The 25340-nt window shown below is 38.5% G+C and overlaps 1 pseudogene; it reads right to left on the bottom strand.

Moving 5' to 3' along the window:
- Nucleotides 1-25340, bottom strand: part of LOC138723254 (serine/threonine-protein kinase TNNI3K-like) — an 81571-nt pseudogene that overhangs the window by 47426 nt on the left and 8805 nt on the right.

The following is a 25340-nucleotide window of genomic DNA, read 5'->3' as shown; positions in this document are numbered from 1 at the left end:
TCCCAGAGACTTCAGCCACCTTTGGGTCAGACCCTTGAGTTAGAGAATAAAGTGATTTCTCAGACCATACCTCCTCCAGGCTGTGAGTATTCATTACAGGGTGATTCATCTTGAGGTCTCTTATAATGCTTCAGAAGGGTAACAATGGCATCATGACCTAAAAAAGAAAGGGGAAATAAAAGGATTTCAGGTAAACACAATAGCCTTTTTTATTTTAAATTAATTTATACAAAATAAGTGTATTTTTAAAAAATGTGCAATCTGCCTATAAAACATGTAAACAAAGATATAGCTGTGCTAATCTGAAACATACTTGGATTCTTACCTACAGAAATATAGGGCAATACCTGTTAATAAAATCAAGCATGTTATTTTCACAAGCCCACCTAATACTAAAGTGTGACATATGGCAACAGAAAAAAACCCTGCTACAGAACTCCTGAAGCTGAATTTGACTATAGTCTTCAATAGGCCTAACGAGGAACTGAAGTATTTCAGTTCTGGTGTCCTAAACTGAACAAAATCTGTACACTACCCTAATGCAGAGAGTCGCTACACTCTTTGTGCTCCTTTGCAAGGAAGCGGAAAAGAGAGGCATATGCACAACATGCTCACACGCTCAGATGTTTGATGCACGAGGTTCTGCTTGGCAACATTCAAAGCTCTTTTCTAAACCTTTCAAAGATGTGTTTTCACTCAGTAATTTCAAAAAGTGTTTTGAAAATATCAGGTCTTTGAAAGGCCTTTGAAATTGATACTTTTACTCCATTTCAGTCACTCTCATAATAATTGGTACTTTAATGCCTCTGGAAGAGGCAAGAGTGTCCTAGAAGTCATGGAGTCAAAATAGGACAGAAAATAGACGCATTGCTGTACATGTAGGACAGTATCATAGGAACCAGGACAAATGCCTTGCTTTGATGCATATTTGCAAGAATTTAAGATTACTAACTCTGATTCATTGCTCCTCATAATGCTACCGGAGAAAGGCAGAGAGTTCTCTGGACAGGCTGTATGTTTTCTATTTTAGCAGCACATAAATACTCCTGTCCTTGAGTTTGTGTCAAATTAAACTGATGTTTAACAGAGTATCGAGAAGATAAATGGAAAGGCTCTCCTCTATAACCCTGTGCGCCATGAAATGGAAAGCAGATGGTGAGAGCTCCAGTGTAGAGGGACTGAGGGTTTTTTTGTACTGTTCTCTCCTTCCAGTACTGTTATTATGGATTTGGTAATGGAAATTACAACATTGAAATACCTTTCTCATAAGCCCACATCAAACAGGTCTGCTCATCCTTTTCGCCACTGGACCTGCTGGGATCACAAGCTACGAGATTCATATCAGCTCCATTATCCAGTAAAAACTGTACAAGTCGAATATGACCATGGTAGCAAGCACAGTGCAATCCTAGAACATCAGGAAAGCATTGTAAGCAGAACGCTCAGAACATTGTGATTGGACTTGCAGCAACAACTATAAACCACAAATTGATTTCCTCAATAAAAGAATATATTATTGAAAAAAATACCTGAGGCAATGGGTGAAAATAAAATATTAAGGTTGCAAGAATCAATCTACCGCCTGCTACACATGTCAGAATTTACCGTACCACCTGCAAATCATATTTAACAACTTCGTACACAAGGAAAAGCAAGTAGAAACAAAGAAGACTCTTTTTCATTGTCTGTAGTAGAGACATCGAGGTGTGCAGCCCTTCAGACACTGTATCCCATACGCCCAGTCTCTAGAAGAGTAATACTTGGGCCCAGTTCTCAAAATTGCTTAGAAACCTAACTATGGGATGATCAGTTTACATGAGGTTTGCTTACTCATACACAAGCTAAGGTGCCTGACACATCCTCATTAAACTCTTGTCACTTCTATGCCTGCCTCCAAATCTATATCAAAAAAGTTAAGAGTTGTGCAAAAAGCAATTGGATGCTAAACATCTAATTGTCATGGGAAGTACCCTGGAAATCCTGATAGTGTATATGGCTTCGAAATATTTTGGTGCTGATAAGGATGACAATGTTACCTGTATGTCCATCTCTTCCCTGGTGATTAATGCTTACAACGTTCTGGTCAAGAAGAAATTTTACAAGTTCTATGTTCTTTCCCTAAGTGCAAGCACTGCAAAAAGAAAGAGAAAAGTGAATGCTATAGTCCGTTAAAGGACAAACAATTTTGGTAGCCAAAAGTTTAAAAATAATTACATGGAGATAAGAATGTAGTAACAGAAAAAAAGAGCTTTAGACATGTGTGATCACATGAACAATCCACCAAAGTATGTTCATTTCTGTCATTTCAGAAACATTCTAACTATAGAATCATAGTATAGTTTGGATTGGAAGGGATCTTAAAGATCATCCAGTTCCCACCCCCCTGCCATGGGCAGGGACACGTCCCACTAGATCAGGCTGGCCAAAGCCCCATCCAACCTGGCCTAGTTATTCTTGTATGAATTAATTTTGCATAGCTATGTAAAATTAATAAAATCTGTTTTGCAAAGTGCCTTTTAAATAACACTTTACAGAGTTACAGCACCATGAACAAACGTCATTCTGTCACCTCATTTCTAATTTAGAATATCCAGACTCCAGCAGGTTTCTAGGTGGGACAGACTCTAAAGTCAGCTCTCAAACTGGACAGTAAGAGTAGTCATTATTCATATAGATGCTGACAAACCTGATGCCTTTCCTACCTTTCTCTCTCTTGCTTGCTTTTTCTCTCTCCATTATTAGGTTCTATCTTTTACTTCATGTCCTGTCCTGTATCTCAAGATAAAAATGGAACATCCATGCTAAGCTCATTGCTTGCTTTGTTCCTCACCTGGCTGTTGGTGAGGCGTCTGTTAGTTTGGGTGTTGTGTTGCATGCATGTGTAAGCAGAATTCTATTGATAATGGCATTTTAAACCTCTCACCTGTGGAAAGCTGTTTCACTGAATATATTTTCTTTAGTTAGACTTTCTGTTCCTGAGAGCTGAATTATTTCCTTGACAAGTTCAAACTTTCCATTGTAACACACACTGAAGATGGAGTCAATAAAGAATTGTTAACAACATCGGCTTCCCAGTCAGGCCCAAACCCTGTAAAACAGATCACAGAATCACAGAATCACAGAATAACCAGGTTGGAAGAGACCCACCGGATCACCGAGTCCAACCGTTCCCATCAAACACTAAACCATATCCCTCAGCACCTCATCCACCCGTGCCTTAAACACCTCCAGGGAAGGTGACTCAACCACCTCCCTGGGCAGCCTGTTCCAGTGCCCAATGACCCTTTCTGTAAAGAATTTTTTCCTAACGTCTAGCCTAAACCTCCCCTGGCGGAGCTTGAGGCCATTCCCTCTTGTCCTGTCCCCTGTCACTTGGGAGAAGAGGCCAGCACCCTCCTCTCTACAACGTCCTTTCAGGTAGTTGTAGAGAGCAATGAGGTCACCCCTCAGCCTCCTCTTCTCCAGACTAAACAACCCCAGCTCTCTCAGCCGCTCCTCATAAGGCCTGTTCTCCAGATCTTCTCTACAGGACTCACAGGTGCAAAGGTGTGTCTCCGTAGATATTCACCACATGGGGCTGGACTTCAAAGCTGCTCTGGAGTAAGAACTTCACAATTTCATGGTGTCCAAATCAACAGCAGAAGTGCAGAGGAACGTGATCTTCATTGTCTTGGGCATTCACTGCCATTTGACCCAGAAAGAGACAATAGAAAGAATTTTATACTTAATACAGCTTGGTTTGGATATTCAGTAATGCTTTATGCTGTGCAGACATGTTATGAAATCTTCTGCTAAAATATTTATGGTCCTGTTTCTTTAAAATTGAAACTCCCGTGGGCTTTCATACATCAAAACTACATTATTCGGTGTCATCTATGGTGCAATGTCAAGACAATTTTTGGACTTAGGGTATAATTGCTTTCTTCCAGTAGCAGATGAATTGAATGATTTGATGTAGTTTTCCATGAACGAACCACAAGTTATAAACAACCCTTAGAAGGAACCATTTCTGTCAGTATACCACAATTTGAAGGAAAATTATGTTATGTAGTCACTCTATGTAAGAAAGAGATCCACTCAGTTGTTCCAAATGCATGGAACAGTAGTTGTTAATTAGAAATACTAAGACAAAACATGTTTCACTGTTGATTTTTGGAAAGGAAAATCCAGTTGGTTTTAAGGTTTATGTTATCATATTGAGTAGCAGTATTAAGGACCAGATCTTAGAGACAGTATAAAGGAAATTAATAGACTACTAAGGAATAATCTGTCCATTAGAGGTACTCAAACTTGTACTCCAAAGGTCTTAAGCAAAACTTTGACAAACATCTCTCAGGAACAATTCTTCCCTGTAGCTGGGGACAGAGGTAAACCATACACATTCTGAGGTTTAAATCCCTGTTTTAAAGCCTTACTAAAGTAATGCTGAATGCTGACAGAAATGGCCAATCCTTTGAAATGAGATGAACCTGTAACTTCACTGATGTTCAGAGACAGTTCCAAAGATGAAATTTATTTCAGGCCCTCAGAAAAGAATTCCTGTAACATGTATTAAGTTTATGGCCTGCAACTTCCCTCTTAACCTTCCTAGCAGCCCTGTAGTAAAGGAGTAAAGAAAGGTAAACTGTTTTATTTCTCTATTTTAAAATCATTCTTCAATTTATAGATTCATGTGACATATTATCTTTTATTTTTTATTATGACATGGTACCAGAAATTGATTTATTATGAAGTTCAATAACTAAGAGGGAAATAAATGTCAAAGTTTTATTATAATAAATGTCTGCTTTTTAGAATATGTACCCACTGAAGGGCCTGAAGGACACTAGGGGTATCAGGGCCATGAGCTTCTGCAACAATAAGGTGTAAGGTGGAGCAAGGAAAGAAACATATAACTTCTGCTTTGTTTATGCAGTTGGAAATGATGTCAAATACTTGCAAATGATTTTCTTTGCTTCTGGAAGGATGTATAACCGCAACACAGGATGATGTTTTTTATTTTAATTGATAGCTTTTTGTTTTCTAAATGGAGCACGACAGCTAAGATGGGATATTGTCTTAAAAAGGAGAAGTTCAGAGTCAAAACAAGACAAAATCAGTCAAATACAATTCAGAAGAGAGTTGTCACAAAACAGTACCTCATATTGATTCAGGAATTATTAAAGACAAATACAGGAGAGATCTTCAAACAGTGGTCTTAAAATATTTTACAGCAAATTGAGTAAATAGCACAACTGTCATGGCAATCAGAGACTAAAAATTCAGGTTGCCTAGTCAGTAAACAGTCAGATCAGACAAATGGTAAGTTCTTGTTTGGAACCAAATGGAGTACAGTAGAAATAACTCTTAGGACTAAGACTTTACTTAGGTAAAAACTAACAGGTGAAATCATTTTGGTAAGTAAAAGGATGAAAAAAAGACAGTGTAAGTCTGTTTAAAAAAAAAAAAAAAGAAATTTCCCAAGTCCCTGTGAATGATAACTGTTTAATACTAGATGAAGCATGACTGAATGTGTTGTGATATTTAAAGTCAAATTCTGGTTTTAATTTTAAAATTTATTGGATTTGGCAGCCATTACACTGATTTTCAAAGTTACTTTCAAAGTCATTTGTAACTCCAGGCAGGCCAGTAGTCCTGAAAGCAGACAAATTTTATTAAAAGACCATCAGAATTATAATGACAAAGAATATATTGTGTGGTCCCTGAAAGAAATCTCCAGGACCCCTGTTTTGAAGAATAATAAAAAATATCCCTTAGCTTATGGGATGCCAAGGAAATGCTTGCTTTCTGGCCACCCACTAGTTCTACAGGTTTGTAGATATTTTGTTTCTTAGTCACCACATCAGGCTATAAAACAGTTTTTAAAACATGTTTTTTTTTCTTTTGTTTTGAAAGGAAAAGTTTTTGAAGTCATGCAAACATCTGCATTAGAAGTCTGGTTTCTATATTCAAGCATTTGAGAATCAACTGTTTCCAGGCCCTCCCTGATTTCAGAGAAATGGAACATAAGGAAGAGTGGAACATATTGATAATTTTGAGGTACTTTTAATGTTGTTTTTTTTTAAATCCCACTCTCGATTTCCACATTCGTTTTTCTGCTGGGGTGTTGGGACACCAGCAGAAGTGTGGCCATCCAGGCCAGCTGATAATACAACAGGAAAAAAAATACAGCTCTTTATTTTCTATAGTAAAGTTTATCTTCCTTCATGTAAGTGGAAGATAAGATAACATTTATGATGGCAAGAGGTGGCCACAAGTGTGTGTGCACATCTGTGATGCAAGTGTCAGAACAATGTAAAAGTAAGACTGGAGTGTGTTATGTTCTGTGCCTTCTACACTGCTGAAACAGCATAAGGAAAGGGAATGAAAGAGCAAGCGCAAGAATTCAGTAGTACTACTGGCTGCATGCCAATATTAATTACAATAGAAAATATGTTAAATTGTGGCATATGTGAAATATACAGCATTGAACTGTAACATTATAGTCTTACAGTGTCAGATCACCTGTAAAAAGAATGCACAGATTCTGAATTCTCATAGAATACCGAAAGCATGCTAACAGGCTTTTCTATCTCTCCAACCACTTATGTCTCTCACGTGCACTTTCTTTTACAGAAGATGTCCCACAATGAAACTTGTATAGCATAATGAAGCATGTGCTAAAAAGATTCCATTTTCTGTGGAATTGTGAACCATTTGCAATTTCTCATCTGAATTATTTTAAATTACCTGCTGTATAATTTTGACTTAAAGTCCTTCATCTGTACCTCATTCACTAGGAGTTCAGTGTGCATTGAAGTAATTTTGATCTGAGATAGATACCACAGGGCTCTGTGTTCCGGATAGGAGTGTCTCAGTAGTGAGTTACTTCTGTACATTAATCTTTATTTTGTTTTCTGCTGCTATTTTTCACCCCTAACTTATTAATGGGAATGGAATACAAGTGAGATGACAAACCAGGCATACCAAGAAGAGAACTCTCCAACTGCTCTTTTATGTTTTAGTTGCTCAAAGATGATACACAAGCATATAGAGTATGTGTTAGGAAGCTAAATTCAAGATTCAAGGCCTGACTCTGTTTATAAAATACAGTGTTAAAGTTGATTATTTAAAATATATTTTCTTACCATCAGCTTTGCTCCCCTCTTCCATCAAGAGCTTTGTAATGTTGAGAAAGCCTTTGGCAGAAGCCAAATGGAGAGGCCTGTCTCCCACTTCACCACTTGCATTCACATCAGCCCCGAACTTCAGTAAGAGGTGGGTTACCTGAATATTTCATCAAAGGTAATTACATTATCACATGAAAAAATCAGATAAAGTAATGCATTGGCCAATAATATATGTGGGCATCTCTTTAAAATTCAAACACGGAGAGGAGATGCAGTAGAAAAATAATTTCTAAGTTACATATCTATGAAAATATTAAAATTCTCAAAAGCAAGTGCTCGTTCATTCTCTAAACTGTTGTATCTGGTCAAGAGGCTAGACACAAGACACATGTATTTGTTTAACTGCCCAGTCTGCATAATAAAGTAAATACCTTCAAAACCCATAAATGCCTGAGACTTAACCTCCTTTCTGAACAGTCTCTTATCACAAGGGCACCATACACACTTTCAGCACAGTTTCACAAGACTGTGACTATTTGTTCAGAAGTGGCTTATGGCAAAAAAAGGAAACTAATCTCTCAGCCTAACAGGCAGGGAGTTTCTTAATGTTACTGGATGATGAGGTGCATATATCTGAAAGAAAGTATCTCAGAAACACATCTATGGCTCACACCCTTGCTGCCACTCAGCCACAAAAGTATTTTCAATCATCTGTGTATCTCAACTCTGCCCTTTCAAAAGCTTTTCCTACCACAACTCCTCAATGAACTTGAAGTAACATGTCACTGAAATGAAAAATACACTCTATCTAGAAGTCATCCTTTGAAACTTGAAAATATCCCCAAATACATGCTTTTAGCCAAAGGAAGGGATAGGGAATGACTCGCATGAGCTGAAATAGACCCATTACTACAGCTCACACAGAAGGACTATTTCGAGCAAATGACTGTAATGCTAGATTAATTGTATGTCAATTATACTTCAGTAAAAGAAAGAGGACTTGGAGGTTTGATGCCAGCTTTGGTCAGAACTTCAGATTATGTTTCAATAAGTCTGTGATTTGTATGAATGAAGCAAGCATGGTTGGACTAGTCATGTGCACAGTACCTCATGGAAAAATCCTGCTCTCTGAATGATCATTTTTTCTAGTAACTTAAACATTGCCGCAATTTAGTTTGTGGATTCCAAGGAAAACCAGTAGAATTGCCATGCAATTATTACTGGGAAGTGATGTTCACTTCCTTGGAGAGGTTTATGATAGTGTGCTCACATTCTTCACACAGTCTTTGAAACATGGGATAAACAAATATCTAAGTGAAACATGTATCTGGGTCCAAGTCTGTCTGTTGGCTATCGAATCTAGTGAGACAATCGTTTCGAGGGGTCTAGAGGAGGGCATACTACGACATAGCACAGAGCATTAAAGTGAAGAAATGTTGATATTCAGACTTTCAGAGGAACCAGAGATTGACTTAAAAGTGTAAATTCAGTATGTGAGACATTTTCAGGGGAAGATCCTTTGGACTGTAAAGCAAAGATATCTAACACTAAACTCATAGTTGCCTCAGTGTTTCACTTCTCAGCCTTCTGAAATTCCCTGTTCAGTTACCTGTTCATGGCCATAATATGCAGCAATATGCAATGGGGTGAAAAAAACTGCATCCTGAACATTTACATAAGCTCCGTGTTGCAAAAGAATCTCAACAGCCTAGAAAGAAGGAAACAAAAAATTCCTGTTAGAAACAATATATATACATGCATTGTCAACTAGTGAAACAAGATTTCAAAACCTTACATCACCAATTTAAAAAAAAAGGAAAAAATCCCCAAACAAGCAAGCTAAAAAGGTGAGGAACTGTGTACAACATGGCAAAGTGATTAACTTACAGTACTTTAACTGAACACTGAATGTCACTGGTGCTTTATAAATAAGCCTGCAAATGTGTTTGCTAGTAAATAGATTGATTTATGAAGTAAGAGGTGCAGAAATGACCGTCTGGAGTTTCTCAAAATAACCTTTGATTTTCTTTTAGCCATCATGAGCAAAGATCAACAAAAATATCGGAGTTTTTAGAAGTAAAAGAACAAAATCCAACCAAAGAGAAAGATCTTTTAAAATGTAAATGTATGAAGGTAAATCCTCAAGCATAATTCCCTCAAGGTGTAAAGATTTCTGTGTGTTTCAGAAGACAATAGCCTTTTGGCTTCAACAAATAAACTTAAGTGCTTTCTTTCAAATTGCTACTTTTTTTTGGAGTTTCGGGGAGCCAGTGTTTTCCTGGACAGCCATGAATTATCAAACACTGACTTTCTGAACAACTGTCAAAATAGAAGTCTGCATCCAACTTTGGATTGTACATCAAAGCCCAAGGGCTGCTCATTTTTTTTGAAGCACAAGGAAGAATTTTGACACACTAAGCAGCTTGTACCATGGATCGAGTATTTCTATATATAATTTTGATGAATGTTAATTTTTGAGTGTAACAATGATGACAGATGCTGGATCATGAATCACCCACAGTACAGTGAGCAACTGGGAAACACCTCCCTGGCAACTGGAAGAAATGAGAAAGAAGGGGGAATGCAAGCTTCTACATTATGCTATTTATACCTGTAGTGAGTTCTGAGCGTGTGGCAAGGGAGAAGGTGGGAGCTGGCAGGAGTGAGAGGACTCCTGAATAAAGGTAATCCTGGGGATGAAAAGCATTCCAAGCAGCCATAGCCAGACTCTGTGGATAATACAGATAATACAGAGCTTGGAAGGCAGATCTGGAGATTGTCCAGCCCAATATCCCTACATAAAGCAGTGTTTCCCAGAGCGGATCTCTCAGGGCCACATCCAGTCAGGTTTTTTAATATTGTTCAGTCTCTAAGGATGAAGGCTCCACAACCTCCCTGGATACATATTCCAGTGTTTGAGCACTGCCACAGTATAAAAGCCATTTCTTCTGCTTAAATGGAATTTCCTGAATTTCAATTTGCGCCCGTCGACATCCTTCCTGTCATAGGTCACCTTGGAGAAGAGCCTGTCTCCCTCTTCTTTATTTCCCATCCCCCCAGAGGTAATTGTACACATTGATAAGATCCCACTACAGTCGTCTCTGCTCCAGGCCAAACCATCCCAGCTCTGCCAGCTTCTCCTCATACGTCAGACGTTTCAATCCATGAACTGTTTTCACAGTCCTTTGGTGCACTCACTCATATATGTTCATACATCTCTTCTCTGTGAGCGCAGCACTGGGGACTGTTCTCCAGATACCATCTCCCCAGTGCTGAACATGGGGCAATAATCACCTCACCTGCCAGGAATACTCCTGCTGGCAGCACTCTTTCTAATGCAGCCCAGGATGTCTTTAACTGCAAGGACATGTTGCTATTTCATATTCAACTTGTTGATGACCAGGATTCCTAGGTCCATTTCTGCCTTCCAGCTGGGCAGCCCCCAGGAAAAATAGAGTTCACATTTGAAAGAAATAGAGACAATGAATCATAGAATTATTTACACTGGAAGGGTCCTCTGGAGGTGCCTAGTCCACCTTCCTGATCAAAGGAAGGACTAATTTCAAAGACTGGTTTGCTTAGGGCCTTGCCCAATTGAATTTTGATTAGTTCCAAGGATAGAGGTCCTGCATCCTCTCTGGAAAGTTTTCAGTGCTGTACCACTCTCATTGTGATCCCCTCGCCCCATTTATATAGTCAGAGTTTCCCTTACTAAATATCGTGTGCATTGACATCCTTTCGTTGCACATCCTTTTGCTATGGAGCATGACAGTTTGACTCCATAAAAAAAAAAAAAATCCATGAAAGATCCCCTGAGATCTTGAGAGAAGCTGCCTACCCTTATATCAGCTGAAGACTATAAAAGAAACAGCCTTAGCACATCTGCCTGCTGGATGAGTGTTAATAAGTTCATGTAGTAAGATAAAGAACACACTCAGCTACTGGTTGGTTAATGCTACTGGCTCCCTCCATTTAGGAGGACTTCTCATGTCCAGACAGTTTCCAGTATACTAGGTAGCTTGGTTGACCAGAGGTGAGGAACACATACCCAGCTAGTCTGTGATTTAATGGTTTGATGGCTTTTGAGTGATTAATCTTAGACATTCTTCAGCAAACTGCTATTATAAAACTGAAGTTGTAGGTATTGACTCTAAAAAGAGAAGTTTGAACCTGTAGGTTTTACATGAATATGGTCAAAAATTCTTTGTATTAGTTTAGTTTTAATTGAGGCATGCAACTGTGAAGCTATAACATGTTCAGGGACATGACCACAACTCCACTTCTTAATTTCTTCGAAAGCTGAAATTCAAAATTTAGATACATCTACAAGCTTCACTGTGGCTCTTCAAGATGAAAAAAATTGCATTGAGCAATGTGGATCCAGCTTTGATGATAAACATAGAACTAGATGGATTTTGACACATTTTTCCAGGCTGTAGAAATGGCTGCCATGCTGGTTACTTTGTGATTTCCTGATAAAAAGAATTTTGTGAGTCATATTAAGCAAACTCCACTCAACTGTAAATGATGAGAGGGGTGCAGAGACAATCTTGATAGTTCCACAGACAAACTATCTTTCTAAGAAAGAAGAAAGGAATCTTAGAAAACAGTGAAAGTTTTGCTAGGCATTACAAGTAGGTGGATATGCTGGAGTGATGTGTAAGGGTGAAACTGCTTCAGAAAGTGGAGGCAAAATTTATGATGCAAAAAGAGCTTTGAATTCTTGTAGAAAGACCAGGAAAAGATTTTAATCCTGGGAGAAAGACTATGACTCAAGGTGCGGTATATAAACTAGGGAAAATTTTCAAGCTGAAGAGAAAGCAGTTCTCAACACCTCAGCGTGAGCAGGTACAGTCAGCATAGATGTACGAAGGGTAAGTCTTGCCTGACCAGCCTGATTGTCCTCTACCACAGGATAACTGAATTTTTGGCTGAAGGGAGGACAGTGGATGATATTTACTTTGACTTCTTCACCGTTTTCAACAGTCTCCCTAATATTCTTGTAGCAAATTTGAGATCTTGTGGTCTGAATGGGTGCAAAAGTAGGCAGGTGAAAAAGTGGTTTGGTGACAGGGCTTGGAGGGTAGCAGGTAAAAAGTTGCATTCTGCCTTGAGGCTAAGTATCAAGTTGAGTACTACAGAGGTCTATGCTGGGACCTGCTCTTTGTAATTCCTTTAGCAGGGGTCCTGAAGGCAGCAATGAAGTGCACTCTCTTCATGTTAGCAGGGCACAACAAATAAAGTCCTCAGTAGACCAGAGGTGGGGCTGCCATCCAGAGGGACCCAGGCTGGAGGAATGGACCAACATGACCCATGCAAAGTTCGGCAATGACAAACACAAAATCCTGTATGGTGACAGCACAGGCTGTGGTTGCCTGACTAGGAGCAGTTTTGCTGGAAAGGACCTTGAGATCGTGGTTGACAGCAGGCTGAACACGAGCCGCAACAGCAGTTGGCAGCTTCCTGGGGTGCACTTGCAGTGTCACGGCCTGGACAATGAGGGAAGCAACTGCTCCCCTTTTCCACACAACCAATTTTAAATTAAAAATGCCATTTGAACAATACTTTGAACAATACTCTTACTTTGTCGACGAGTGGCTGAGAGAGCTGGGGTTGTTTAGGCTGGAGAAGAGGAGGCTGAAGGGAGACCTTATTGCTGTCTACAACTACCTGAAAGGAGGTTGTGGACAGGAGTGTGCTGGCCTCTTCTCCCAAGTGACAGGGGACAGCACAAGAGGGAACGGCCTCAAGCTCTGCCAGGGGAGGTTCAGGCTGAACATTAGGAAAAAACTTTTCATGGAAAGGGTCATTGGTCACTGGAACAGGCTGCCCAGGGAGGTGGTTGAGTCACCTTCCCTGGAGGTGTTTAAGGGACGGGTGGATGAGGTGCTGAGGGACATGGTTTAGTGATTGATAGGAATGGTTGGACTTGATGATCCAGTGGGTCCTTTCCAACCTAGTGATTCTATGTTTCTTAAGATTCTCTTATGAAAAGTTTGTTCAGCAGCTTTTTGAAAGTTGAAGTCAATTATTTTCACTTCAAAGATAATTAATTGAGCTACTCTGAAGGTTAGAAGTCAACAAAATAAAACATAAGACAGACTACATAAGGATTTTGTCTTTTGGATAAGGGCAAGGGATAAGAAATCCTCTAAGAAAATAAAATCAATTATTATTGTCTTCTTACCAGTCAAAATTTAAATGAGAAGTCAACTTCAACAATTAGTGGCGAGAATTTGCCAAATTCCCTCCACTTTAGGTAATGTAGATATGATCAGTCATGTACTGCAATGTGTCTCTGCATTAAATTATTACAACTCCTAACTCTTCAGGTATCTGTAAGAATTGTAGAACAAATTCTATCAGACTGAATTAAAAAACCGTTAAAGGAGTTTCTGAATGTTTTAAATAGAGTTTGCTGATGAACGTACAATTAATTGTCTTCCTTAGGAAAAAATCTACTGAAATATTTAATATATGCTCTTCTGCAAGACACGAGGACAGACATCAGACCAGCAATAAGCTTTCATACATTCTTTTATCTCAGCTGTTCCAGTCAGATGAAACACAGGTCACAGATAAATCATTAATGAAAGATGCAGGTACTGGTGTCTTGAAATAAAGTGCTCTCCCTGGGATTGCTTTTCCAAAGGGGGAGCCAGAGAATGGGATTTTGAAAATATTCTACAGGTATTGGTAGATGCTAGAAACAACATATTTTAAATGTGGGCAAAGAGATCACTGTAAATTCAACAATATCATAGTTTTAAAAGTTTGCATTTACTTTGACTTCTAGCTGAAACATGTTGCCTAGGACATTCTAGGGAAGAAAGCACAGCTAGAGAACAGTGTTGTCAAGTTTGCCACGGGTTTCAGACAAGTTAGCATTATCAGGTTAAGGTAAGCTCCTTTACTGAGCCACAACTCAAAGCATTTATACTCATGTTTGCCAAACACCTTGGTCTTCAACTTGTGGGCTATGAAAGGCTTTTTGCACTTCATTCAATCTGGACAGTTCATTGCCTGCTAATAAAAACAGCTGTTGAATTCAAAACTCATGAGTTGCAGTCCTCTTTGTCACTGGCCAGGTCCTCAGAGAGAAACAAATTCTGAGACTCTTTGATTCCCCAATCCCTTGCAGCTGGTGTAGCCATTAGTACTGATGCTGTGTGAATACCAGTTCTGCATTCCCGGTTCTAGATTGCTTCTGAAAAGTTCTGAAAAATTGGTGTCGGATGAAACAAAGAGCTGGGAAGATGCAGCATTGGCATAAAATTCAGGGAATAACAGAAGAGAATTGGAACATTGTGAAACATTTAAATAGGCTCAAATAAATTTAATTTTTCAAGGCTTCTTTAAACATTTGGATGCACTCCTATTACGAGTAAAATTCCAGTGAATGCAGGAGGTGACAAACATGCTGATGTAACATAGGACTTGCAAATGAAAAGGGATTTATTACTGTAGAAAGTCTAAATCCCTTTTCCCCAAGAGGTCCCTGCTACAGACACATTCACACTTCGGATTCTCAGGTTTGCAGATTGCAAAAATTAAGTCTCAGTGGTTCATCCTGCCTGCAGTCCTCAGTCCAGTTAATGCATCTGTAGATCTTTTAATCTCAGAATGAAAACTTTGACTTAAAATTTGAAATAGAAAATGATGCTCATTTTCCAACACAGTAGTACTGGACAACACAGAAATGAGTACGAGGCACATGCATTGTTTATTCAGCCATGACTTCCTTGGGCTGGAAGCATTTAATATTTTCAAAGTAGCAGACTTAATGAGTGATTAATTAAACTTATTTGGTGATGTTTCTAACATGGTCATCAACTTATTTAATATTTTTTCATTAATTTTTCATTCTTCCCATTGAGACCTGTAACTGCTATTAATAGATAAAATAAGCAAACAGCATAGTATTGGGGAAATAAAACACATCACTGAGTCACAGAGCACATGAAATATTTATACACCATACTGACTTAGATGAGATGGAGCATCTTATTGACACTGATGGCCTTCAATATCCTAATTTCATAGAACTGGTTTCAGGTGTGGGGTAGAGCAAAAGCCACAGACTTACTGTTCAGGGAATGGAGGAAAAAAGCCATTTTCCCTCCAAGTCCTCTCTATTTTTCTCTTAAATGTAGTTGGTCCTCTTCTGTAGTTAAAGACTATATTGTAGAGATTGTTGTATATACCTCTCCTCTTTATTTATTTGATGGTATAAATAATTATTTTTCTTACTGGAATAAATGAAAAAAAATATATTTTCTCTTTCTTAGATTTATTCTGTTTTTAGGAAAGTTGAGAAAATAATTCCATATTTCCATGTATAGTAATGAATTTGTGGGCAAAATAAGCTGTTTAATCTACCAGAGGAGATTCTCAGCTGACTGAAGATTCCAAAGTTATATAAAGAAGGAAAAAAAAAAAAAAAGCCTGCACTTTGACTATAAGTCTTTGGTCCCCAGACCAGCAGACGAACCAAAGAAGATTTATAGAGTCCCACTTCATTTATGGAGAACGCTTCTGATAAAGGTCTAATAATTCCCAAGGAAGAAATAAAGAACTATTCAAAACCACTCACATTAAGGCATTTCTTAGCAAGTTAATGGCCTTTTCCTTGTCGAATGCTGAGCACCGGTATTTTTCAATAACCTCAGTATCAGCTAATGACACGAGACGAATAGCGGGCCTCCTTTTGACATTTGCAGGATAAGGCCCAGACATTTAAAAAATTACTTGAAGCCCCAATGTAGAGAAGAGTACTTTGTATATCCCACAGAGGAAACATTAAATACATACTCCATAAAAGTGAAAAAGATCATTAAAGTCTTAAGACTCTGGCTAATATCTCCATTATAATTCTTGCACAGAACAATTAGATCCAGTGTTTTTTAGTAATAGGATACACAAGGAAGGATTTCCATTAAGCTAATAAAAAGGCTGTATGTGTACTTGAAGTGAATGCCACGATGCCCTGTGAGCTGAGACATGTGATGCTACAATGCTGTCCCCAATCCCCACTCACACTTATAGAATCATAGAATCACCAGGTTGGAAGAGACCCACCGGATCATCGACTCCAACCATTCCTATCAGCCTCACACGTGCACAGACATACTGACGAGCCTCATTCTTCCACCTAGAGAGTTGACCTTCAAATTATAAATAGTTAGCCTGCTCCGCTAGGATGCTGCCTCACTCTCTGGCTTTAACAGGTGCCACAGACTGATTTGTCCCCTGATTGCTGCTGGAGTTGCTGACTGAAACACTGAAGACTAAGAGCTTTTTAGTTGATTGCCTTCATATGACCACCCGTAAATTATTTTAACCTTCTATAATTTCACCTTCTTCACACACACAGACTCTCTAGGTATTTCAAGGATGACACCAACTGTATTTTTACGTATCCTGTCTTCAAGAAGAAGTGCACACCTATTGAATTTAAATAATTTTGGAACCAGTTTGAAGGCTGCAACATAAAGCTAAATTCACCAGTATCCTGAGTTACTCCTGGTGGCCCTCATGTCTGATAAAGTTCTCAGCAGACAAAGTATGCATAATCCCACGCCCATGAATCTCAATCTCCACATATGTATAACCTATATATATATAATCCATAAGAGGGTGAAAGAAGATAACATTTATTTCCATTAGAAATGGGAGGTACCTTTACATTGACACAACTTCCCTTCACGTGACTTACCGTGTACTCAGTATACTAAGTAACATTAAAACTGCTCCAGTAAGTCTCTGCCTCCTTTACTCTCACAATCAGGCAGCCTTTTGCAGCCAAGCTATGTGAGAAGATTTCCTAAGGGAGTACAGTTCTCACTTGCACTTGCAAAAGTGTTGGTATGTCAGCTGTACAGAGCTGGATTTGCAAAGCTTGGCTTGTTTCTCCCAGTGACTACTTTCCTGATGGGATTATTTGCATCAGTGTCCAAGGACTCCAAAGAACTTGGAGCCTTGCAATGACTGCTGTGATGTTCGGTACTGTCTCTATGCATGGATATGTGCAGCTAACACACAAAGAGAAACACTCAAAGGTATTAAGTGCAAAAATTTGCAAAGAGTGCCTATTGCAAATTTCAGAAGCTTCAAAGTAATTCAGATGTGTAATTAACTTAAATTTTAAAGAGATTATTTCACCAACAATACAGCATGTTTGAAAAGATAGAAGTCTCTCTCTTTCGACGTATTATTACCTAACTATTCCTATGTGCATAAGTATAGTAAATTCTTTGTGTGTGTGCGTGAATAAGCTGGTTGACTGAAATTGTGGCAGAAGAGAAAGCTTTCTTTACATACATAAGCTCAGTGACTGTTTTAACTCGGGAGTTCGTAAGTCTCTCTTGCCATGTACATACACAGAAGTTGTCCTTTTCTGTTGAAAACTGCACATAGGCTTTGTTCTACTCATCCAGTCACACTCTATATTTGAAGTGAATTTATAAGTCTAAAATTCACAATTAAATTCACAGCTTAAAGGCAAGTATTAATATAATCTATTTTGCCCCCTTTGTACTTTTTTCCCCATTTCTTCCTGATTATCTCGCTTTAAAGAATTCTGATGTTTCTGTCTCCATAAATTAGTCCAGCACTCTGTAAAAGTTAAGACTTTTACTCAAGCAGAGGACAAAATCTTTGCTTGCTTAATGGACCCAAAGGAGATAAGAAGCAAAGCACCTGAATTCATGAGTGCGTTTACAGTCATAAACCCTTCATTACCAAGGTAATTTTGCACACCCAGTACTTTAAGAGATTAAAAAAAATAAATAAATTACACTGAGTGAGCTGTTGCCAGGGTGACAGAAATGAGATGAAGCGTGAAATGACAGAACCGAGGTGATAAATGCTAGGAAAACAGATTCATGACTGACAACAGGTCTAGAAAGGGAAGGGCCTGATTAGGGGCATTTAGGGAACCTCATTCCTCTCTTCCTTCCTCTGCTCCCCATAGCGATAAGCCTCCAACCCATAGAAGACTTACCAATATGGATGTTTGAGATTTACGTTAGACTTACCCTGACAAGTTTTCTCTGCACTAATCTGAAGTATAGAAGAGCTCTAAACTGAGAACCTCTGTGCCTTTCTGAAGTGAAAACCACAGAGCTGTGAAGCAGAGCCTGTGACAGCTGGAAGAGGGAATAAAACTCTCTTACTGTGTGTTCTTCGCACTCAGAAAAACAGCATTTGGAAGCCTTACTCCATGACCAGGTTCAGAAATCCTGACATACATGAGTGAGCACGTTTCATCACATAACTATCAGTTAACACTTCTGATATGTAGAAAACAATAACATTTTTTTTTGCCAAGACTTAAAAGACATTTATATAAAGGTAAGAGAGTGACAAACGGATCTATGTCCTTTGTGCATGTTTCTTCAATGTCAAAACACTCATTTGTACACAAAACTAAATAAAATTTAGGTGTACTAAACCAGTTGTGAGTTTTGTTTTGAAATGCATGAATCTAAAATTAAATGACCTGCTGATATTAGCACTCACTTATTATAATTTCCTGTACAGAAAAAGGGAAACAGACCTTATGATGACCAGCAATTGTGGCAATGTGAAGGGCTGTCAAAGCTCCATACCCAACTTGCTGAATGTCAGCTCCACCATGCAGCAGTGCGGTTAGCAGTTCTGTGTTGTCCTGAAAGGCATGAGTTTAAAACATGTTATTTCTGGGACATAGTGCTAACATTACAGGAAAGCAGCCAAAGAGATGCCCGTGTCTAGGTCCTCTCAGCTACTACACTGCTGCATTTCAAGAAAAATGACTGACCATGACCCCAGGAGAATCATAGAATCATAGAATAACCAGGTTGGAAAAGACCCACCGGATCATCGAGTCCAACCATTCCCATCAATCACTAAACCATGCCCCTTAGCACCTCGTCCACCCGTGCCTTAAACACCTCCAGGGAAGGTGACTCAACCACCTCCCTGGGCAGCCTCTGCCAGTGCCCAATCACCCTTTCTGAGAAAAACTTTTTCCTAATGTCCAGCCTAAACCTCCCCTGGCGGAGCTTGAGGCCATTCCCTCTTGTCCTGTCCCCTGTCACTTGGAAGAAGAGGCCAGCACCCTCCTCTCTACAACCTCCTTTCAGGTAGTTGTAGAGAGCAATGAGGTCTCCCCTCAGCCTCCTCTTCTCCAGGATAAACAACCCCAGCTCTCTCAGCCGTTCTTCATCAGACCTGTTCTCCAGCCCCCTCACCAGCTTTGTTGCTCTTCTCTGGACTCGCTCCAGAGCCTCAACATCCTTCCTGTGGTGAGGGACCCAGAACTGAACACAGTATTCGAGTAGCGGTCTCACCAGTGCCGAGTACAGAGGGAGAATAACCTCCCTGGACCTGCTGGCCACACCATTTCTGCTACAAGCCAAGATGCCATTGGCCTTCTTGGCCACCTGGGCACACTGCTGGCTCATATTCAGTCGGGAGAACAAGAGTGCAAGGAAAAGAGTAGGGAGAAGATTTGTCCTGGGCATTGGAAGTCTGTCTTTTTCTATTCAGAAATCCTTAAAACCAGTCTCTGTTCTGATTTTATGACATCTGTAAAGATCTCTCAGTCTTCAAGCCATTATTAAGTGCTCACACAAAGTGTTTAAATGTCAAAACTTAATAGAACCAAAGAGAGAAGAGCGCCTGAGGAGTTCCCAGGATGAATATATAGCATGTATGCCAAATTCTGAACTGTGAGCTTATTTTTCATGTTGTTTCAATTCTTTCCTGTTAAGCGCACAATTTTTGCTACAATTTTTGCTACAATTTCTTTCAGGTAGAACAACAGTAATAGGCACTATCAAATGATAATAATAAAAATAAAGTTGAGAAACACGTTAAGATTCATAATGTCCAGGAAATATAACCATTAATACATTTTCCTTTAGAAACAGTGATATTAAAAACAGAGAAAGGAATTGCTTTGTTTGGGGGCAGTGGTAGAGCTCTCAGGAGAAACCAGGCCATCTTCCTCAAACATCATGTGTTCCAGCAGCAACAACTAGAGATATCATAATTTTCACGTCTTGGGGTTTTGCCTTCCATCATCTATCCCTGAGATGAGCCTTCTCCAATAAATTTTCCTTGTTTCCTAAGAAGAAATGCTCATAACACAGGGGCAAAAGAGATGCTATAAGGTCCAGACTTCCTCATTGTTCTTTACCTCTTCAGAGCAGACACCAAAAAGAAGGACAAAAATAACTTGATACCAGAGAAGTAGCAGTTAAAATATGTCTGTGAAAGCATAATGTTTGTTCATACTGAAATGATTTTCCTATTTTCAGGCAATATTAGGATTTTTTTCTTTGATAATAATGGACAGTAAAAATTTATATCACTTCTCCTATCAAAGAGTTTTTGACCCTGAAGCACAGTACTTGGTTGTATAATGAATTGTATATTATGCAGCCTGGGAAGACAGGCTGTTTGAATTATCTTGAAGTGTTCTGTTCTAGTTAGCAGCTCAGTCCATTTCACTGTAACAAAATGTCACAGAATATTTAGATTATAGATAAGAAGTAGTCAAGGAGTTTCACAAGAAGTTGTCCTGTTTTGATATACATCACTTTATTGCTTCTGAGGTACCTCTAGGCTCCTTTATAACTTATTTGGAAAAGAACTATAATATAACAAAAGCTCTCATTGCGTAACACATGGGAAATCTTAAAGTCCTAAAGTATCACTTATGGGAGAAATATTATATTACATTTTAATTTACATCCCAGAAGTCACACCAGTCTGATGAGCTTTGTGCAGCCTGGCAAAGATTTTGGATGTTGTATCACATGACTTCAGTGATTAAATAAATTGCTGATATAGTGTTTTGCCTAAGTGCATGCTAGAGATTTATAAACTTTACAGTGCAGGGAAAACAGGCAAAGCAAGATTTGATAGCAAAATGAAGCCTGTTCTCATGTAATGAAAACATTCTAGAAACCTGTTATAAAAATCCTATTAAGTAAAGTATTTTTTTTCTCAACTAAATTATTCACTGGAAACCATTCACTGAGATTGACATTAAAAAAGGCAGAGAAATTCTTCTACGCCATTGGCGAAATTATGCAACATTGCACATGATGAAGAGTTTATGATTGCAGTTTACCATCACTTCAACTCATGATGTATAGGATCCAATTATTGCCATCTTTTGATAGCTCTGCATATCTAGTTGGTACCAGTAGCTTTAAAATCAAACTAACATAGGAATTAGAAGATATAATACAAGATAACAGAAGTGCTCATATTATAGTAACTAGAAGAGGTAGTTTATGGTGCAATGTAAAGAGTTAAGTCATGGATTTATAGAGCAGGAGGCATCCATAGCATCATAACTTTAGGTATCTGGCTCCATGATTGAATCTTCAGCCTAAGCAATAGCTACCTCTTTACACATTTCTGGGGCAAGTTCAGATTTCCAGTGTTTGGATTCATGAAGTCCAGCATTTGGAGCAGGAAACTCACTTAGCTTGTGCATAGCAAACATTGGAAGTGGCGGGAGAGGGACAACTTCCTTCCCATCTTCAGACAAAGTTAAAAAAGCTTGCATCTCTCCTTTCTTTCCACTCCTACTCCCCTCTACAATAGCTAAAACATTGCTGCATGAAGGGTTTGGTGTCTTCCTTGCCCAAATAATACTCATGACTGCATGCCATGTGTCCCAGGCAATACTGCCATTGCTCAACCTATGTTAGGCTTTCCCTTCCCTCTTCCCATTCTAATGACCCTCTTGTTCCTTCCCAGGGGAAAGCTGGTTGCATGCTCACTCCAGGACAGCCATAACCTGCTGACTGGAAATGCCAGTTTGACTTCTCTCCAATGCAGACTTTGATCTTCTCTCTGTGCAAATATTCTAATTATCAGATTATTACCTAATAGAAGTCAAGCTGCGTCCTTTTCCACAGGTGAGCTTTTGGAGGAGAATGACTGTGACTGATGATTCCTGATGCATTTGGAATGGGATATTTGCATTAAAGACCATCTACCATATCTGTGTCCTCTTGCAACAGACTGAGGAACACCACTGATGGATCAAGAGTGACACACAAGTGCCAACCTACTTAACCTTCCATCAGCTTTGAATATACAGCAAATCATAATGCTGTCTGCCATGAGAGCTTTTCAGAAGAGGCTGTTATGGCCTTGTGGCACCCATGGGACATAAAAGGATTAAACATCACAGTCTAGAATAGAAAATCCTAAATTTGATCTGAGGTCCTTCTAAAAAGTTAAGTGGTTTTGGAGCTATTCTATACATGGATGAAATTTGTAAGATGCTCCAACTCAAGATAAGAATCATAATAGTTCTTTAGGGCAATGCCGTCTTTGTCCACTTTATTCCTTCCTACTGTTATTGTTGAGTCATAAAAGATAAATACAATAGTGAAGAAAACTAATACTGAAGCTGAATGTGGAACCTCAGGAGGCTCAACAAAAAGGAAGCAAAAAAAGAGACTAATTGCAAAATAAAGCCCTTTGAGATTGTTTATGTTAATAGCTGTAATAATAAAAAGAACACACCTCTACCTTGAGTATCATTGCATGATTTAATCAATACTTCCATCCTCGTGGATGACATTGCAGAAGGCACGTGCTAATTTCCTTACATCCCCACGCACTGTAAATGTGAAATTTACATCTTCACCAGAAACAGCAACTAGAGCGTTCAACTAGACAGCTCAAACAAACAAGCTGCGCAGTTCTGATTTCTTTCCATCAATTATTTTAAAAATAATTTACCTTATAAGCTGCCAAGTGCAGAGCTGTAAATCCATTTCTTGTTAATCTGGATGGGCGCAGTCCTTTCAGCATAAGAGTTCTAATATGTGATTTGTTACCTTTAGGAAAAGAAAAAGTTAGAAAACAGTGATATTTGCAGGAAAAAATATGAAGATGATGTAAAAAACTTCTGTGAGAGTCTGAAAGCAAAGTGAAATAGGTAGCTCATCTGCTGATCCGAGGCAAGTCATAAAATACACCTTGCAAAGCCTCAAAGTGGAATTAGGCATCATCTCCTTATCCACTGGGACAGTCGCAGATCTGGCCATGTACCGGCTCACTGTTAATTCACACTTTAATATGAATTTGTTAAAGACAGTTGAACATCTAGAGAACCAAACTCCTCCTTTAAGGTCCAGACCTTGCTGAAAAGAACTCCAGTAACTAGCAAACGCCTCCAGAATCTTGGCTTTCTCAGACACTTAACTCTTTTGTCCATTCAAAACAGAAGCACTGCACTCCTTCTTTATACAACATTATTCCAGGGGCAGTCGTTTTGAGGGGTGCTAGTGAATGTCAGCATGGGCAAGCAGCTTTACTCCTACCTTTCTGATGCACAGAAATGATCTCAAAAAACATATCTATTTTCCTAATACTTAGATAGTAATCAAGGACATTGTTGGACCTAAGAGCTTCTGTCTCTCTTTCAGGTGTTCACATATCATACCTAATTAATTAACATTGTATATTTTCTTAAACATCTTCTCTACCATCCCACCAATTGCTTTAATGTTACCAGGTGTCAACGCAATCTTTGGATATGATCTTGCACGCTCTGAAATTAAGAGTAAAGTTCTACTCAGCTTTCAGCAGTGCAGGATCATCTCCTCCTTCATGATAGCATCTAAGATGGAGAAAATAGTTTATGCATGTTATTATTAAGTACTTTGCAGAGCTGAAGCCGTAGGGTAAAATTCTTTGCCTCTCTCAGCCAATTTCTGTGGAAAATTGTATAACAAGTGAATCATGGTATCATAGAATCATGGAATCGTTAGGGTTGGAAGTGACCTCTAGTGACATCTAGTTACAACCCCCCCCCAGGGACATCCCACTAGATCAAAGTATGCACATGAATCAATGACTCACTATGTGGATAACAGAGCAGCAGATTTTACAGATTATTACTGTTTTCACCCTTTAGCACAGTTTCTTTCATTTGGAAAAAATTTAAAAGAGAACTCTTAATATATATTTATTTTTTTCTGAGACACAGGGCCAAATTTATACCCGTTCATACTCACTTAATCTAGAAATAGTTTACTGATAGTAAGTGAGTAGTCCGGGTTTTTCATTTTTTGTACAATCTTGCTATTCAGTCACAGAATCTGCATTCTAAGTTCAGCTAATTTAGAGGAAAAAAAAGAGGAAAGGCTCATTAGGAACATAAATAATCCATACAAAATCAGTTTTTTCTATTTGTGCAATAATAAATAAGAAATATTTTAAAAACCTACGTGTTTATTCTGAAGTGATGAACACAACACACAGAGAATTAGAGGCAAACAAGGTAAGTGAAAACAATAACCAGAAAAAGCCTTTCCTAAACTATGTTTATGTTCTCCAAATGAGATCGTAGCAACACTACACAATCAATATGTGGAAAAATTTATATGGAAAGACTACAGAAGTGCACCCATGAAAGGGAAGTAACCAAAGCCCAGATAGAAATTTGGTGGTGATTAAAGGGAAAATGTTTCTAAAGCATTTTGCAGGAATGAACTAGTCTTTCCAAAAGTGACATTTCTGGGTGCGATTTGCAGTTTCAGTAGCACATAAAGTCCAAAGATCTGTGAGTGTTACTTTGAGGCACCAGGAAGAGCAGGCACCTGCATTGCTCAGCAGACTGGTGTAATCTTATAGTGCTGTTTTTCTAATTTAATTTGTTGCACTGGCATGAGATATATTAAAACAGAATTTTAAAATCATTTGTAGAGCATCAGTCCAACTTTTCATTAACTAGTACTCAAGTATTTCTGGTTTTGATATATATATAAAAAAAATATTACTGTTTGTACTCATATCCTACTAAGGAAAAGCATGTTTGCACTTAAAATTCTCGGACAACTACATGTCACTCACATATTGTAACACTGGCAAAATGAAGCTTCATATAACATATAATAAATACATAACATATAACACATAACATACAACACATAACACATAACACATAACACATAACACATAACACATAACACATAACATATATTTAATATGTAATTTTCTTCCACATTTTTGGTACTACATTTTTACATAGCTTAATGATTTCATAGTGTTTAGGCCACACAAGGATGAAATTAAATGGATAATTACAAGAAAGTAATTATTATTATTTGTACATTTGTAATACAGTAACTATTAAATGGGATGCATACCAAGTCTGACTCATTAGAGATGTTCAGCATTTGTATTTGATGCTCTGTTCTTTTTTATTTA

This window comes from Phaenicophaeus curvirostris, chromosome 8, assembly GCF_032191515.1.
Source record: "Phaenicophaeus curvirostris isolate KB17595 chromosome 8, BPBGC_Pcur_1.0, whole genome shotgun sequence".
Lineage (NCBI taxonomy): Eukaryota > Metazoa > Chordata > Aves > Cuculiformes > Cuculidae > Phaenicophaeus > Phaenicophaeus curvirostris.
The sequence above is the reverse complement of the archived record's forward strand: the minus strand, read 5'-3'. Positions and strand labels throughout refer to the sequence as shown.